This window comes from Gorilla gorilla, chromosome 19, assembly GCF_029281585.2.
Source record: "Gorilla gorilla gorilla isolate KB3781 chromosome 19, NHGRI_mGorGor1-v2.1_pri, whole genome shotgun sequence".
Lineage (NCBI taxonomy): Eukaryota > Metazoa > Chordata > Mammalia > Primates > Hominidae > Gorilla > Gorilla gorilla.
In genome coordinates this window covers 94,595,377-94,611,369 of record NC_073243.2, presented here as the reverse complement: position 1 = coordinate 94,611,369, position 15,993 = coordinate 94,595,377, and the positions used below count along the sequence as shown (strand labels likewise).

The 15,993-nt window shown below is 38.2% G+C and overlaps 2 long non-coding RNA genes across 3 annotated transcripts in view; one reads left to right on the top strand and one right to left on the bottom strand.

Moving 5' to 3' along the window:
• Positions 1 to 7,245, top strand: part of LOC109023833 (uncharacterized) — a 47,852-nt gene extending 40,607 nt beyond the window's left edge. For both annotated transcript variants that reach the window (XR_002003288.4, XR_008672977.2), the window contains one exon: positions 1,041 to 7,245. This is a non-coding gene — a long non-coding RNA (uncharacterized lncRNA). The remainder of the gene's footprint in view (positions 1 to 1,040) is intronic.
• LOC134757620 (uncharacterized) overlaps positions 1 to 15,993 on the bottom strand; it is a 57,331-nt gene that overhangs the window by 20,384 nt on the left and 20,954 nt on the right. The gene's annotated exons all lie outside the window — the stretch shown is intronic.

The following is a 15,993-nucleotide window of genomic DNA, read 5'->3' as shown; positions in this document are numbered from 1 at the left end:
ACCTTTCTTTTTTAGCCTCCTTTTAGTGCAAATTCATCCACCATCAAATTACATTGTACTCCTTCCTCCTCTGTGACTACCTGTGCAAGAATGGTTATATAAATAAACCCAAAGGCCTGTCTTTTCGTCTGTTGCTCTGAGTAAATGGTGCAAAATAGATGCCTTAGTCTGGTGATTTGATTTAATACAAATGGATCTTGTTAGAACACTTCTTTACACCTGAGATATTGGGAGATTTACTTGTAACCTTCCTTGCTATGTGAACAGCAGTAGTATTTGCTGTTTCTAAGATGTGTTGTAGTTTGAAAGATTTTGTTTGTATCATGCCAAAGTGACTGCATTAAGAAGTTCTTAGTTGACTGATTAAAACAAAACAAAACAAAACTCCTTTAATCATTCAGCTATTTGATCTGTGCTAGTGTATAGGTGCTATACACAATTATATATTTTGATGCTTTCTGTTTTATTATGTGGCAGTGTGTAGTCCCAGTATTTATGCTAATTATATCGTTCTTTGGAATCCAGTTTTTCTTTTTGTAAATTTGGATTAAAGTCTATCATGGCTCCTTTCAAAGAGAGCACTAAATGTAAATGGAGTGTTCTTTGATACCATTAGAAGGATGGGACTGAGATCTCAAAGAAATAGGCTGCACTGGCTCTGGGGTGAATGGGTCCTATGACTTGTAGGGCTTCAGAGTAGGACACACAACTCTGGGGCTAAAGCTCAGGACATTGGCCATGCAGTTGAACATTTCTGCCTGTTCTTTCTTGGTCCTGCCCTGTGCAATTTCCAGCTTCTGTAAATACATATTGAAGGTATGTATACATAGCAAAGGTGTGCCAAAGTGTACAGTTGCTCAGATTATTTGCACACCTTGGTTTGGCCCTGGCCAGTTGAAGGAGTCATGAGGAAATACCTTGCTGCGATGACTTCTGTCATTCATTTCTCTGTGTAATTGGTATTAATTGATTTTTTTTGGCAGAGTTTAAAGTACTTTTGAAATTTTCCCCTATCTTCTCTCCTCTGCTTCCTTTTCCAGACTGTTTCCAAGATTGGATGAAGAGAATCAATTGACAATGCTGTGAAGAGAGGGATTTGGAGCGTGTTGGGGGAGGTAGTGTTGACTTCCTTGTGCAATCTAGGATTGAGTGGGGGATGCAGTTGGAAGGCAAGAGAAGTAAGACTCCTCCATCTTCCTGTTCCAGAGGAATTATGCTGGATCCCCCTACCCTTAATGAGAAAGGAGGTGTTTGTGTTTCCAGCATCTTTGAGATCTGATTGCTAATGTAGCTACCTTTAAAGAATTCTGCTGTTTACAATAAAAGTGAGATCTCCCTCCTCCATCCTGTGTTACACAGCCTGGGATTGCACCATTGTTCCTGGCACCTTTGCATTGCAGGAGCCTGCCTTTGACTTTCTTTCCTCTCCGCACATCTTCTATTCCTGCTGCTTCTCTTTTCAGAAAGTGCTGAGCTTCTAGGCTAGTGTCCCTCCCAATGGATGAATATTCAGCAAAGAATGGAGAGCTCTCTACCGTAAAAATCAGGATGTGGCTGTTTATAAAGTTATTGCATTTTTTTTGAAGAGTGGCTGCAATTAGTTTTGGTGTTAGGCAGCAAAAACCCCAAAATGTTCTTTTTGATTTCGTGTTGCTTGCATAATACAGTACCCATTTAGTGGAAGAAATCTTCATGGGTAAGTGTATGAGTGTGTATGCATAAGTATGTGTGTGTGTGTGTGTGTGTGTGTGACTCCACATATATTTCTAGAGTGCCTTCTATGTGCCAGGCATGGTGTTAGTTGACATATGTAATTGAGAGTAAAACAGTCGTGATCTCTGCTCTTAACCAATTTACAATCTGGGATAAAATAGACCTTCCATGTTCAAATCTACAATGACATTAATTGCAATATGATCGTTGTTGTGTTTGAATAATAGCTAAGAAAAGCACAAAGAACTTACAAGGTGGCTTAACAGAAGAACCTCATCTAGCTTAGAAGTCTGGATAGCCCCTTTCTAAGAAAGCGGTATGAGTAAGGATGAATAGGAATAGGCCAGATAAAATACGAAGCCAGGAGTTGGAGGTGGACACGGGGGAGGGAGGTGACATTGTACTGATGGAGAGATGTGGAGAGCTGAGGAGGCTGATGAATTTAGAGAAAGCTGAAGTGTCACTGGATTGCAGTTCTTGATAGGTAGAAGTGTTGTATGAGGGGACGAAAACAAGGCCATTGGAAAGGGAAGTTGAAGATGGTGGTGGTGGTGTTGTGAAGGTATTTATATTATTGCAGATTATCTGAAGTGCAGTTTCCAATGTTGACCAAATTCATGGTGTGACTGTGGAAGTTGGTGCTTGAGGTGAATGATGACAACTATCAGTGGGTATCAGGGTAAGGAACTGCTGGGTGAGGTGTTGATGGTGCATCCAAGTGATGTTAAATCTGCTTAGCATGATGGTAGAGTTGGGTGAAAAGGAGACTATGAGTCGAGTGCTAAATTCTTTAAGGAGTGACCAAATGATTAAGTGAGGACTAGAGGGAGAAGAAGCTCTTATTGTCAACTACTCAAAGGAGCAACTTACAAAAGAGAGTGCAGTCGTTCGTCTGCAAGTGGCATTGGGTAGTCAGGAGGACATTGCCTTGGTTCTGATACTGGGATATTTGGAGTTTGATGGAAAACATCTCCCAGCCCCTGCTTGAGAGGAGAAGCAGTATCCTTAGGGGACAGTGGGTTTCAGTGAAGTCGAGAAACTGTGGTGTGTGTGTGTGTGTGTGTGTGTGTGTGTGTGTGATAACTTTGAGATAATGATGGGTTAGAAACATGTAGATTAAGGTAAGAAGAGACTATCCTCAGGCATTCATCTAAACTTTGAATTTCTTCTAGAAACCTCCTCTCAAGTCACAGTCACGTGATCCAGCAATTGCGAAATCACTCTCTTCTAATGTGTACCATTTCACTTGGTAGCTCTTTCTGTTCAATAAATGATACTCTATATAATAGACACTTAAACATTCTAGTATTTTCTATGCAAATGTGTAGAAAAAAGTGTTTGGGGGTATGAAGTCAGGGTAGGTAGGCTGAAAGATTATTTTATTTATTTATATTTGTTCCTGTAGTGCTCATGTCATTTAAAATACAAAAATTAGACATATATGTTGGAAAAGTCCATCAAAACCTGAAAAATTAATTTATAAGCATTTTATGCTATGGTTGGAGTTATGAATGTAACTTGTCTGAAGATGCTTCCTGATCATTGTGCTTCATTTTCTTCTTATTTGTACTGTAAACATTGTACAGTTTTTATCTGACAGATGAACATTAGCACTGAAGAAGCAAATTGAATAAAATATAGGCATTTAAGTTAATTTAAAATGTAAGTTTTATTTTATTTTTGGATGGGGTCTTGACTGCATCCTGAAAACATAGCTGGTCTTTTTATTACCTTAGTGTAAGCTGTGTAGTCAAAAGAATAGTGGGAATGGTCACTGTGTGTGGGTATTGTTCCCGAGGTAAATTCTGTCCTAGGCAACTACTAACCAAAGGATCTTTCAGAAATACTCTCCCAAACCACTGCCCACTGGATAGCAAACACAGTATCTATTTTAGAGGAAATTATTGCATTAGATTAAAATGGTTAAATTGTCTTAACATGCCAGATCTTATCTTTTAATGAAAACATTTTTTATTAACTTTTTTTAAAGAAGTACAACTGCTCTTCAGATTTCTCCCATGAGAACTGGAGATTAAACTTTGATTTTTCTCCTTTTATCCTCCCCGACAGAAGCTGTATATTTTGAGGATAACCACTTGGTTAAAAGCAAATAGCCCTAAATAAACACATATACCTTAAAATGAATGAGCATTTCGGGTATAGTCTTAGATTTCACAGTGTCAAACTGACTGGGTTGAGAAAGCCACCAGAATTTCATAGCTCAAAGTTCAGGTTTTATACAGGATTTATATGTCCTGTAGAATATTTTGTTTGCTGCAGTTTGAAATGATAGTATCTTCTTCTCTAGGAAACTAATGTTTAACAGATAAGTGCAACCAGATTGCTAACAGGAGCTGCAGGAAAAAATTTCACCATTTTGAATGGGGTTTGTGTTTACCAATACACAAAATGTATGCCTGTATTATCCATTATGTGAAAATATCCATAATTGTTAGAAAGATAAAACCCATGTTTGCCAGGAAAAATCAATTTTTTCCATATCTCTCTCTGTGCACTGTGGTTTTACAATTTCCTTTTCATTTTTAATGGTGTTTTCTGTTTAAAAAAGCTTATTGGAAAAAATTAAACAAAAATTGTATACATTTATTGTGTACCATGTAATATTTTAAAATATGCATATATTTGGAATGGCTAAATGTAGCTAATTTTCATATTCATATTTGTGATTTTTGTGGTGAGGACACTTAAAATCTACTCTCTTAGAAATTTTCCAGAATACAATACTGTACATTGTTATTAACTGTAGTCACCATATTGCACAATAGAACTCTTGGACTTACTCCTCCTGTCCAGTTGAAATTTTGTATACTTTGACAAACATCTCTCCAACCTCCACCTCTCTCCCCACCATTTCCTTGTAACCGCCATTCTACTTTCTGCTTCTGAGAGTTCAACTTGGTTAGATTCCACGTGTGATATTTGTCTTTCTGTGCCTGGCTTATTTCACTTAACATAATGTCCTCCAAGTTCACCCATGTTTCACAAATGACAGAGTTTCTTTTTTAAGGCTGAATAGTATTCCATTGTGCATATATATCACATTTCCTTTATCCATCCCTCCATTGTTGGACATTTAGGCTGATTCCATCTTTTGGCTATTATGAATAATGCTGCAATGAACATGGGAGTGCAGATATCTCTTTGACACATGGATTTCATTTCCATTGGACATATGCGGTATGCTCAGAGATGAGATTGGTGGATCATATGGTAGTTCTTTTCAAATTTTTTTGAAGAATCTCCATATGGGTTTCCATAATGGATGTACCAGTTTATATTCCCATGTGCATTGTTTTCTGACATTGATAAAGCTGTAGATCTATTCATTTCACAAACCTTTATTGTGTGCTTACTACACAAAAGCATAATGGGAGGCACAGTTGATACAAATAAAAGGCACGGTCTTCCTCAGAAGCAGATACGATAACTATTTATTAAACAAAGATGGCGGAGGTGGGCAACTGACCACATGTGAGAAGAGTAACAAGGAGAGTGGAATCTAGGATGATGTATATTTTGGCTTGGGCTATTGAGCTGATGGGGAATATATATTTTTTGAAGTGAAATATACTGTCACCTTATTTCTAAGTAGGGTCAAGTTGGAAGCCAAATAAAACTTTCCAATATTGGTTCTTCTAGCACGTTAATAAAATGTACTTTGTGATTATGAGCAGCTGGTTTGAAGACTGATTCATTTCTACTCCTGTTACCTTGATAAATAAGAAGTAAATTTCATGGACAAGAACTCATCATTTGAAATAGATGGTAACAGTTGGATTGTCGTTGATTACATGAGGTGATTTACAAGGAGGTCCAGCACATGCATGTAGTGTGCTAATCCTTGCCACGTCAGTTTTCTGTTAATTAATACAAACGTTGTTGTGTAGTTTTTGGTATTCTGACTCAAATTGAGAAAATGTATACACTTTTATATACATGTATTAATGTAAAACTTGCACCTGGAAAAGCAGAGGTTTCTAATAAATTAGCCAACATTTTCTTTGAAGAATTCTTGGTACCCTGAAGTACTTTCTCTAATGATTGAATTGTTATTGTTGGAAGCCAATTCTCCACAGACTTTTTGTATTTCTGTATCTCTTGTGAGTGAGCAACTAACTGTCCTTCATTCTTAACTATCTTTTCAGGGATATTTGTATTGTGAACAGTCTTGGAACATAGAGCCAGTGTCTCTCTCTGGAGCAAAGGCCAGGCATGCTCACTGCCCATTATAAAGGATTCAGATTCCCTAAATTCAATATTCCTCTTCTATAGCACAATCACTGAACATGTAGGTACCATCTGGTTCTCTTTGCATCACATTGCAAAAATGGAGGCCTGGTTAACTGGTACAAAAAATGCTAATACTTTTGCTACTGCTATTGTCGTGAGTACCAAACTATTCTTTGTCTGTGACCCAGGAGTCTAGTGTCTTCTACCAGCATTCATGAAACTTTTGTCAGGCTAACTTGTTAGTTTGCAAGAAGGGTGAACTCTCAGACCCTTCGCGGTTTTTGTTTTTGTTTGTTTGTTTGTTTCGTTTTGTTTTGTTTTTTGAGATGGGGTATTGCTCTGTCGCCCAGGCTGGAGTGCAGTGGTGTGATCTCAGCTCACTGCAACCTCTGCCTCCTGGGTTCAAGCTATTCTCCTGCCTCAGCCTCTCGAGTAGCTGGGACTACAGGCGTGTGTGACCACGCCCGGCTAATTTTTTGTATTTTTAGTAGAGACGGGGTTTCACCGTGTTAGCCAGGATGGTCTCAATCTCCTGACCTCGTGATCCACCCGCCTCGGCCTCCCAAAGTGCTGGGATTACAGGCGTGAGCCATGGTGCCCGGCCTCCTTCGCAGTTTTTGATGGTTAATGCACTTTAGTGTCTTATCTTCCAATCCGTAGACTCTATTCTACCATAAAATAGGAAACATTCCAACTTTTCCAGCATTGAGAGGATGGAACTCTAAGTTGTAGATTGACATGGTTTGGCTGTGTCCCCACCGAAATCTCAACTTGAATTGTAGCTTCCAGAATTCCCAAGTGTTGTAGGAGGGACTTAGGGGGAGGTAAATGGATCATGGGGACTGGTCTTTCCTGTGCTATTCTTGTGACAGTGAATACGTCTCACGAGATCTGATGGGTTTATGAGGGTTTTCTGCTTTTGTTTCTTCCTCATTTTTCTCTTGCTGCCACCATGTAAGATGTGTTTTTCACCTCCTGCTATGATTCTGAGGCCTCCCCAGCCATGTGGAACTGTTAGTCCATTAAACCTCTTTTTCTTCCCAGTCTCGGGTATGTCTTCATCAGCAGTGTGAAAACAGACTGATACATAGATGAAATTACAAAAAGTCAAAAACTACTACATCTGCTTGTCCTTGTGATTGCAAATGAATATGGTGCCTATGATACCTCACATTTATTACATATCACGATTTTTGAAACCTCTCACTGAGAAATATTGGAGTGTAAGTGTACATTTAAAGCAATGGCTTTTGTGAAATGTGAATATTTACTACCACTCATAGTTCATTTATTTTCAGCGCATTTAACTTTTATCTAAGCACCATAAAGAAGTGTTTTGCTTTCTTATTGTAATCAAGTTTATTGAGGTGTAATTTATGTGTAATAGATTGCATCCAGTGTACAGTTTGATGAATATTGACCGTTTAACATGCCTGTAAGATCACCATCACCATCAAGACACAAAACACTTCCATCACCCCCAAAGGCTTACTTGTACCCTTTGACTAAATGGATTTCGATAATGTGTGTAAGCCCTTGATAACGAGCAATTTGGGAATAATTTCTACTGAGGAGTTTTTGCTAGTTTCTTATTTTATTTACTTTTTTAATTATCATAAGCATTAATATTTTATTTTTTTTCCTTGGTTATTTGCTTTGATTTCTGTTTTCCTTTTAAGGGTCCTCTTTTTGGTATTTCCTTCTCTTTCATATCTGTTGGAGCAGAAATACCAAATAATATTTTCATGAGCTTACATAAATGAGATAAATAGAATAAATTTGAAAAAACATCAAGATTAAGTTGCCTCAAAGGAAAAAAAAGTCACACAAAAAGAAGGTGGGAATTAATGTACTTGAGTATGGAAATTGATTAAGCAATAAAACTATGATGACATTTATTTTTGTAATTCAGTTATGAATCATGCTTAAATGTGTACTTTATTCACTTTAATTATGGTGTTTGATTTTAAAGTTTTTCTTTCTCTCAATTATTGATACATTTTCTAGGGAAGTCTTTCTCAAGTATTTGTTTTCATGTGACTTTTTATAATCATGGCTCTCAAAATCTAAGGATGGATTTTGGACAGCCCATTTCTCTCAGCAGTGTAAAACGAGTCACATGGGTCACATTTGTCTTGAGTCCCTTCAAAGACTGGAATGTGAGTAGAAATCGCAGAGCAACTTTCCCACGGCACTAATTGCATGTGAAGGACAAGACACTTCCATATTGTAATACCAAATATAAAATAGTGCAAAAAAAATCATTGGTTAGAACTGTTCCATTTGTCATACACCTTCCAATTTATAAAACAAGAATTTTTCTCTCTTCTCCCACCCTGTTGGAGGATCAGCTTTATTTTTCAAAATTTGGATGGAAATCAGTCTTCAGTCTGCTCTATCTGAAAAGAGAAAAATGCTTGCAACAGTTTGAAACACTATAAATTGGAATACTTGAAGTCAGTTATCTAGGATTTTTATATCACTCCTCTTCCAACCTCCCGCTTCTCACTGATGAGGGTTTCTTTCTTACTTTGAGGGGAAGAATACACAGCAACTGTAAAAATGTAAAATAAAGTGAGTTCATCTGATTAGTCTGCAATCTCTCTCTTTTCGTTTGCATCTGGAAATTCTCAAGTAGACACATAGAAACTTGCAGCAAGCACGCTTTGTTCCTGTGTGTTTGTCTGCACCTTCCATGCCATTTTCCAGCCATGCTTGTCTTTTGTTAGGAATTAGATGGTCAGAATGAGAATAATTTAAAACATTTTTTAAAAACTTTATTTTTTAAGGACACTTTTAGGTTCATAGCAAAATTGACAGAAAAAAACAGAGATTTCCTGTATATCCCTCCTGTCCCCCTCACCTGGCCTCCTCCATTATCAACACCTCCGGCCAGAGTGGTACCCTTGTTACAATCCATGAGCCTATACTGACACATGATTATCACCCAAAGCCCAGAGTTTACTTTAGGGTTCCCTTGGAGTTGTATATCCTAGGGGTTTAGACAAATATGTAATGACATGTACACAGAAAAATAAAAATTTTAGGTCAACATCTCACCTTTCCTGTTCAGTATTAAATATGAAGCAATTTTTGTGCCTTTTCCAAAAATAGTCTGCCACAAGGAGCAATAAGTAATCAGAATTTAAGGGGAAGGAAAATGGAAAATCAAGAGGCCTGCTTTACATGAACACACGCACATTTTATAACTTCTATTATACTTTAGAATGTTATTCTACTGGATTCTGGATTTCTAAATATCACACGAAAGTTTAACTGTAATTAGGAAGTACTTAGCCCAGGGCGTGGCAGGGTAGTCTGGGCTCTGTTTAGAATTGGGTCAACTTGCGATGCATCAAACACTCAGAGCGAGTATTTTTTTTGGGAATCATCCACCTGAACAGGGAAATTTTCTAATTTGCACTAAAGTGCAGTACCTGCTCTCAGAACATGAGGAATTGAAGACAATCACACTCCCCCTCCTTTGCAGCAAAAGCATTTTTTACACCGGAGATCTCTGTGGAATTGTGCCTAGTTGGTATTATCTACGCAGGTTATAAGTATGAGATGTTTTGATCCAAGAAAAAAAGCATTTTTTACCTTTTTCTTGTTTTTGTTTGCTTGCTTATTTTTATTTGTTTGTTTTCACTACTGTACCAGTCCAAGGAATCACTGGCCAAAAAGGAGGACAAAGTCATAATTGGGAAATAAAGGAGGCTGGTGGGAACTGGAAAGACCTGAATAAGTGATTCATCAAACTGAGAAAACTGAGAAAGCAAAGCTCAGGGAAAGCAAAGCTCACTACTGAGAAAGCAAGGTTCACTACTGAGAAATTGTAGTAAGGGTGGGAATGGGGTTGAAAGAAATGCAACTCTATTGTAGACAAGAGAAAGGCCAGTTCAGGCACTAACTCATAAAGGCAGTGCATCTGCACTGGTTTTCCCTTCATGAACAGCTAAAATACTAGGTGGCATTGGACATGGCAAAAGCACATAATAGGATGAGGAGGTTGGTTTTGAAATTTGGACTAGGTCAAGATTTCTGGCTCATAGAAGTTAGTTGATCGTGGAGCAGTCAATGTGCACAATGGGTGTCAGCAGCTAAGGCAGGCAATGGGGAAGTCAGGCAACGGATCAGAAACCCGGAGGAGAGGTGTGGAGAACCCAGAGTCTAGACCTATAGTCTGGGAAGAAAAGATCAGTAAGTCTGGTCAAAGATTCCAGGAAGGAAAGATTTCGATATCAGCACAGGTGCTGAGTTGTGGCGTGTCAAGTACAAGAATGAAGCTTGATTCCAAGCTCAGTGCCACAGGATCTTCTCTTTTCTGTGTATGCACAGAACTGTGTGCAATTTCGACAAGGCCTGAGCATGCGGTTTGCAGAAAGTAAGTTCTGCCTGACCTAAGTGTGGTGTTTGAACAAATGGAGAGAAGTAAATTTCTGATGCATAATTCAAACTGGAATATATTTATAATTATAAAGGAAAACCAGAGGGGCACTGTCAAAGTGGATGGTTATGCTCAGGTAAGAAAAAGGCATAATCCTCCTCAAAGTATCATTTCTTTATATAAAAGCCTAGAAATATTTTCTCATTCATTTATTCATTAGTTCATTTATACATTCATCAAATATTTATTAAATGTCTACTACGTGTCGATATGTTTAACATCTTGCAAATTCACTTTAATTAATAACTTTCATTATTTGTTTCAATTTTCAATAATGAAGTCCATCTCTCTAATAATATTAGCAATTAAAAATGGAGCCACTGTTGAGGCAAGTTCAAGCTCTGGGGAATTATGAAATTTACCAGAAAACATTGATGACAATGGAGAGAAACAGGATAAAATTATAAGAGCCTGAGGTGATGGTTTATAACTAAAATATTGATTTGAGAATGAATTAACTGAACCACTTAGCTACGATAATAGTGAGGTTGGACATCCATAATGGGAGTCATGATTGATTGTATGGTCATATAGAAGTTGGTCAAAATCCCCAAACTGGATGAAGAACTCAATTCAGTGGCTTCCTTTACATTTATTATTTGAAATAATTTTAGCAGGAAATAGTAGACTAAAAAATGGAATGGCATTTTTTTTCTGGGCTCTGGCTCAAGTGGTTTGCCAGAAATAAAGTCTAAAAGGCTCTCCTTACCGTTATATTTGTGACTTGCGTGTATGAGCCAGTTATTGTATTCTCCTGAAACAATGGCTGTTTTTATTTAGTTCTGATTTTACCACAATGTGTGTGTGTTAGTGTGCATGAAAACACAGCATAGGATGTGTTGGGGTTGCAAGGAATAAACCTAGAACTGAGGCATGCTCCTCTATAAGCAAAGACTATTTTGAGTAGCAAATTATTTTAAACTACAAATTCTACCCAGGTGGTACTGTAGTATTTTTCTTGGCCAAACTAAATGTGAATTATTCATCAGATAAAAATTCTATTGAAAGGAGATAAGGTAGGGATTTGGAAAGAGAAGTGTTGCTTATTTTTGTTTTGTTCTGGTAAACATGAGGGACTTTGGACAGCAAATGGGCAAGATAATGATATTGGCCATAGGAAGAACCATAAAGAAGAGGGAAGGGAAGTGGAAGGTTTCAGAAGGGAAGTGAGAGGATTCATGTTTGACTTGGAACTGAAGTGCCACTACACACTGACTCTTCTTCCCAAGTTAAATTATAAGGAGAATTTGTATTTATACATTTAGGTGTCCTTCAATTTAATCCTTTATACCAGAACCATGTTAATTCAGCCAGGTCTTTTTCTGATGGGTTACTCCCTATCTTCTCCTCCATTTGGTGGGAAGAGAAGAGGAACAGACAAGAGGAAAAACAAACTAAAAATAAAAGTACTATGGGAAATTTATGGCTGGGCGTGGTGGCTCACACTTTAATCCCAGCATTTTGGGGGGCCAAGGTGGATGGAACGCTTGAGTCCAGGAGTTTGAGATTAACATAGACAACATGGCAAAACCTCATCTCTACAAAAAATACTAAACAGTAGCCAGGTGTGGTGGTACATGCCTATCGTCCCACCTACTTGGGAGGGTGAGGTGGGAGGATCACTTTAGCCCAAGAAAGTTGAGGCTGCAGTGAGCTGTGGTCACACCACTGGACTCCAGCCTGGGTGACAAAGTGAGAACCTGTCTCAAAACAAACAAAAAAAGAAAATTCATGGCTGGGCTTGGTAGGTCATGCCTGTAATCTTAGCACTTTGGGAGGCCAAGGTGGGCAGATCACCTGAGGTCAGGAGTTTGAGACCAGCCTGCCCAACATGATGAAACCCCGTTCTGCTAAAAATAGAAAAATTAGTCAGGCATGATGGCCTGTAGTCCCAGCTACTCAGGAGGATGAAGCAGGAGAATCGCTTGAACCTGGGAGGCATAGGCTGCAGTGAGCCAAGATTGTGCCACTGTACTTCAGCCTCAGCAACAGAGCGAGGCTCTTTCTCAAAAAAAAAAAAAAAAAAAGAAATTCATAAGAAATATTTATCTATATTTTCTTTGTTGTTAATGTCCTTAATTGTTCATGAATACATGGATCTTTTCCCAATTTCTAGGACCCAGTGAATGCTAAAGCTATGGTGTCAAGAATGAACTCTGTTGACACAATGGATTCATGTTATATGCCCATTTAAGACATGCAAATTCTACTATAGCTTGACAGAAATAAGAATTTACATATAGAAAATGACTATGCCTTTCATGTCACCCAGTGAGCGTGTGCTCTGCCATGAGAATGAGATGGGTGATGTAAAGCTGTAATCTCAGCCTCAGTTTCTGGCTGTTATTCATGGCATGAGCATCTGAGTGTGCTGAGATTCTGGTAGTATTATTTAACCAGCCAGCTAATGGACTGGCCAACCAACTGACCTTTAAATACTGACCCTTGGTTGGGTGAGGTGGTTCACTCCTGTAATCCCAGCACTTTGGGAGGCTGAGGTGGGTGGATCCCCTGATGTCGGGAGTTTGAGACCAGCCTGACCAACATGGAGAAACCCCGTATCCACTAAAAATACAAAATTAGCCAAGTGTGGTGGCATATGCCTGTAATCCCAGCTACTTGGGAGACAGAGGCAGGATAATCACTTGAACCTGGGAGGCAGAGGTTGCGGTGAGCTGAGATCACGCCATTGCACTCCAGCCTGAGCAACAAGAGCGAACTCCATCTCAAAAAAAAAAAAAAAAAAAAAAAAAAAAAGAAAAAACTGACCCTTATTTGGTCTTTATTGCTCAAATACCATTTCCTGTGCTCTTTTCTTTTTTTAATTTTTAATTTTTATTTATTTATTTATTTATTTATTTATTTATTTATTTATTTATTTATTTATTTATTTTTGAGACAGAGTCTCAGTCCATTACACAGGCTGGAGTGTGTTGGGGAGATCTCAGCTCACTGTAACTTCCACTTCCTGGGCCCAAGCAATTCTCGCACCTCAGCCTCCTGAGTAGCTGGGATTACAGGCACGCACCACCACACCCAGCAAATTTTTGTATTTGTATTTGTTTTTTTATTTTATTTATTTCTTATTATTTTTCTTTATTTCTTCTATTAAGAAATGGGATACATGTGCAGAATGTGCGGGTTTGTTACATAGGTATATGTGTGTCACAGTGGTTTGCTGCACCTATTGACCCATTCTCTAAGTTCCCTCTCCTCACCCCCCACTCCTCAGCAGGCCCTGGTGTGTGTTGTTCCCTTCTCTGTGTCCATGTGTTCTCATTGTTCAACTCCTACTCATAAGTGAGAACATGCAATGTTTGGTTTTCTGTTCCCATGTTAGTTTGCTGAGGATGATGGCTTCCAGCTTCATCCATGTCCCGGCAAAGGATGTGATCTTATTATTTTTTATGGGTGCATAATATTCCAAGGTCTATATGTACCACATTTTGTTTACCCAGTCTATCATTGATGGGCATTTGGAGTGGTTCCATGTCTTTGCTATTGTAAATAGTGCTGCAATAAACATATATGTGCATGCGACTTTATAGTAGAATGATTTATACTCCTTTGGGTATATACCCAGTAATGGGATTGCTGGGTCAAATTGCATTTCTGGTTGTAGATCCTTGAGGAATCACCATACTGTCTTCCACAATAGTTGAACTAATTTACATTCCCACCAACAGTGTGAAAGCATTCCTATTTCTCCACAGTCTCACCAGCATCCATTGTTTCCTGACTTTTTTGATAATCGCCATTCTGACTGGTGTGACATGGTATCTCATTGTGGTTTTGGTTTGCATTTCTCTGATGATCAGTGATGTTCAGCCTTTTTTCATGTTTCTTGGCCACATAAATGTCTTCTTTTGAGAAGTGTCTGTTCATATCCTTTGCCCACTTTTTGATGGGGTTGTTTTTTTCTTGTAAATTTGTTTACATTTCTTGTAAATTCTGGATATTAGACCTTTGTCAGATGGGTAGATTGCAAAAATTTTCTCCTATTCTGTAGTTTTTCTGTCACTCTGATGATAGTTTCTTTTGTTGTGCAGAAGCTCCTTAGTTTAATTAGATCCAATTTGTCAATTCTGGCTTTTGTTGCAATTGCTTTTGGCATTTTTGTCATGAAGTCTTTGCCCATGCCTATGTCCTGAATGATATTGCCTAGGTTTTCTTCTAGGGTTTTTATGGTTTGGGGTTTTACATTCAAATCTCTAATCCATCTTGAGTTAATTTTTGTATAAGGTGTAAGTAAGGAGTCCAGTTTCAGTTTTCTGCATATGGCTAGCCAGTTTTCCCAGCACCATTTCCTGAATAGGAGATCCTTTCCCCATTGCTTGTTTTTGTCAGGTTTGTCGAACATCAGATGGTTGTAGATGTGTAGTGTTATTTCTGAGGTCTCCTTTCTGCTCCATTGGTCTATATATCTGTTTTGGTACAAGTATTATGCTGTTTTGGTTACTGTAGCCTTGTAGTATAGTTTGAGGTCAGGTAGTGTGATGCCTCCAGCTTTGTTGTTTTTGCTTAGGATTGTCTTAGCTATACAGGGTCTTCTTTGATTCCACATGAAATTTAAAATAGTTTTTTTTCTAATTCTGTGAAGAATGTCAATGGTAGTTTGATGGGAATAGCATTGAATCTATAAATTACTTTGGGCAGAATGGCCATTTTAACGATATTGATCCTTCTTATCCATGAGGATGGAATGTTTTTCCATTTGTTTATGTCCTCTCTTACTTCCTTGAGCAGTGATTTGTAGTTCTCCTTGAAGAAGTCCTTCACATCCCTTGTTAGCTGTATTCCTAGGTATTTTATTCTCTTTGTAGCAATTGCGAATGGGAGTTCATTCATGATTTGGCTCTCTGTGGGCTTATTGTTGGTGTAAAGGAATGCTTGTGATTTTTGCACATTGGTTTTGTATCTTGAGACTGCTGAAGTTGCTTATCAGTTTAAGGAGTTTTTGGGCTGAGATGATGGGGTTTTGTAAGTATATAATCATGTCATCTGCAAACAGAGACAACTTGATTTCCTCTCTTCCTATTTGAATACCCTTTATTTCTTTCTCTTGCCTGACTGCCCTGGACAGAACTTCCAATACTAGGTTGAATAGGAGTGGTGAAAGAGGTCATCTTTGTCTTGTACTGGTTTTCAAAGGGAATGCTTCCAGTCTTTGCCCATTCAATATGATACTGGCTGTGGGATTGTCATAAATAGCTCTTGTTTTTGAGGCATGTTCCATCAATACCTAGTTTATTGAGAGTTTTTAACATGTAGGGAAGTTGAATTTTATCAAAGGCTTTTTCTGCATCTATTGAGATAATCATGTGGTTTTTGTCCTTGGCTCTGTTTATGTGATGGATTATGTTTATAGATTTGTGTATGTTGAGCCAGCCTTGCATCCCAGGGATTAAGCTGACTTGATCATGGTGGATAAATTTTTTGATGTGCTGCTGGATTTGGTTTGCCAGTATTTTATTGAAGATCTTTGGATCATGTTAATCAGGGATATTGGCCTGAAGTTTTCTTTTTTTGTTGTGTCTCTTCCCGGTTTTGGTATCAGGATGATGCTGGCTTCATAAAATGAG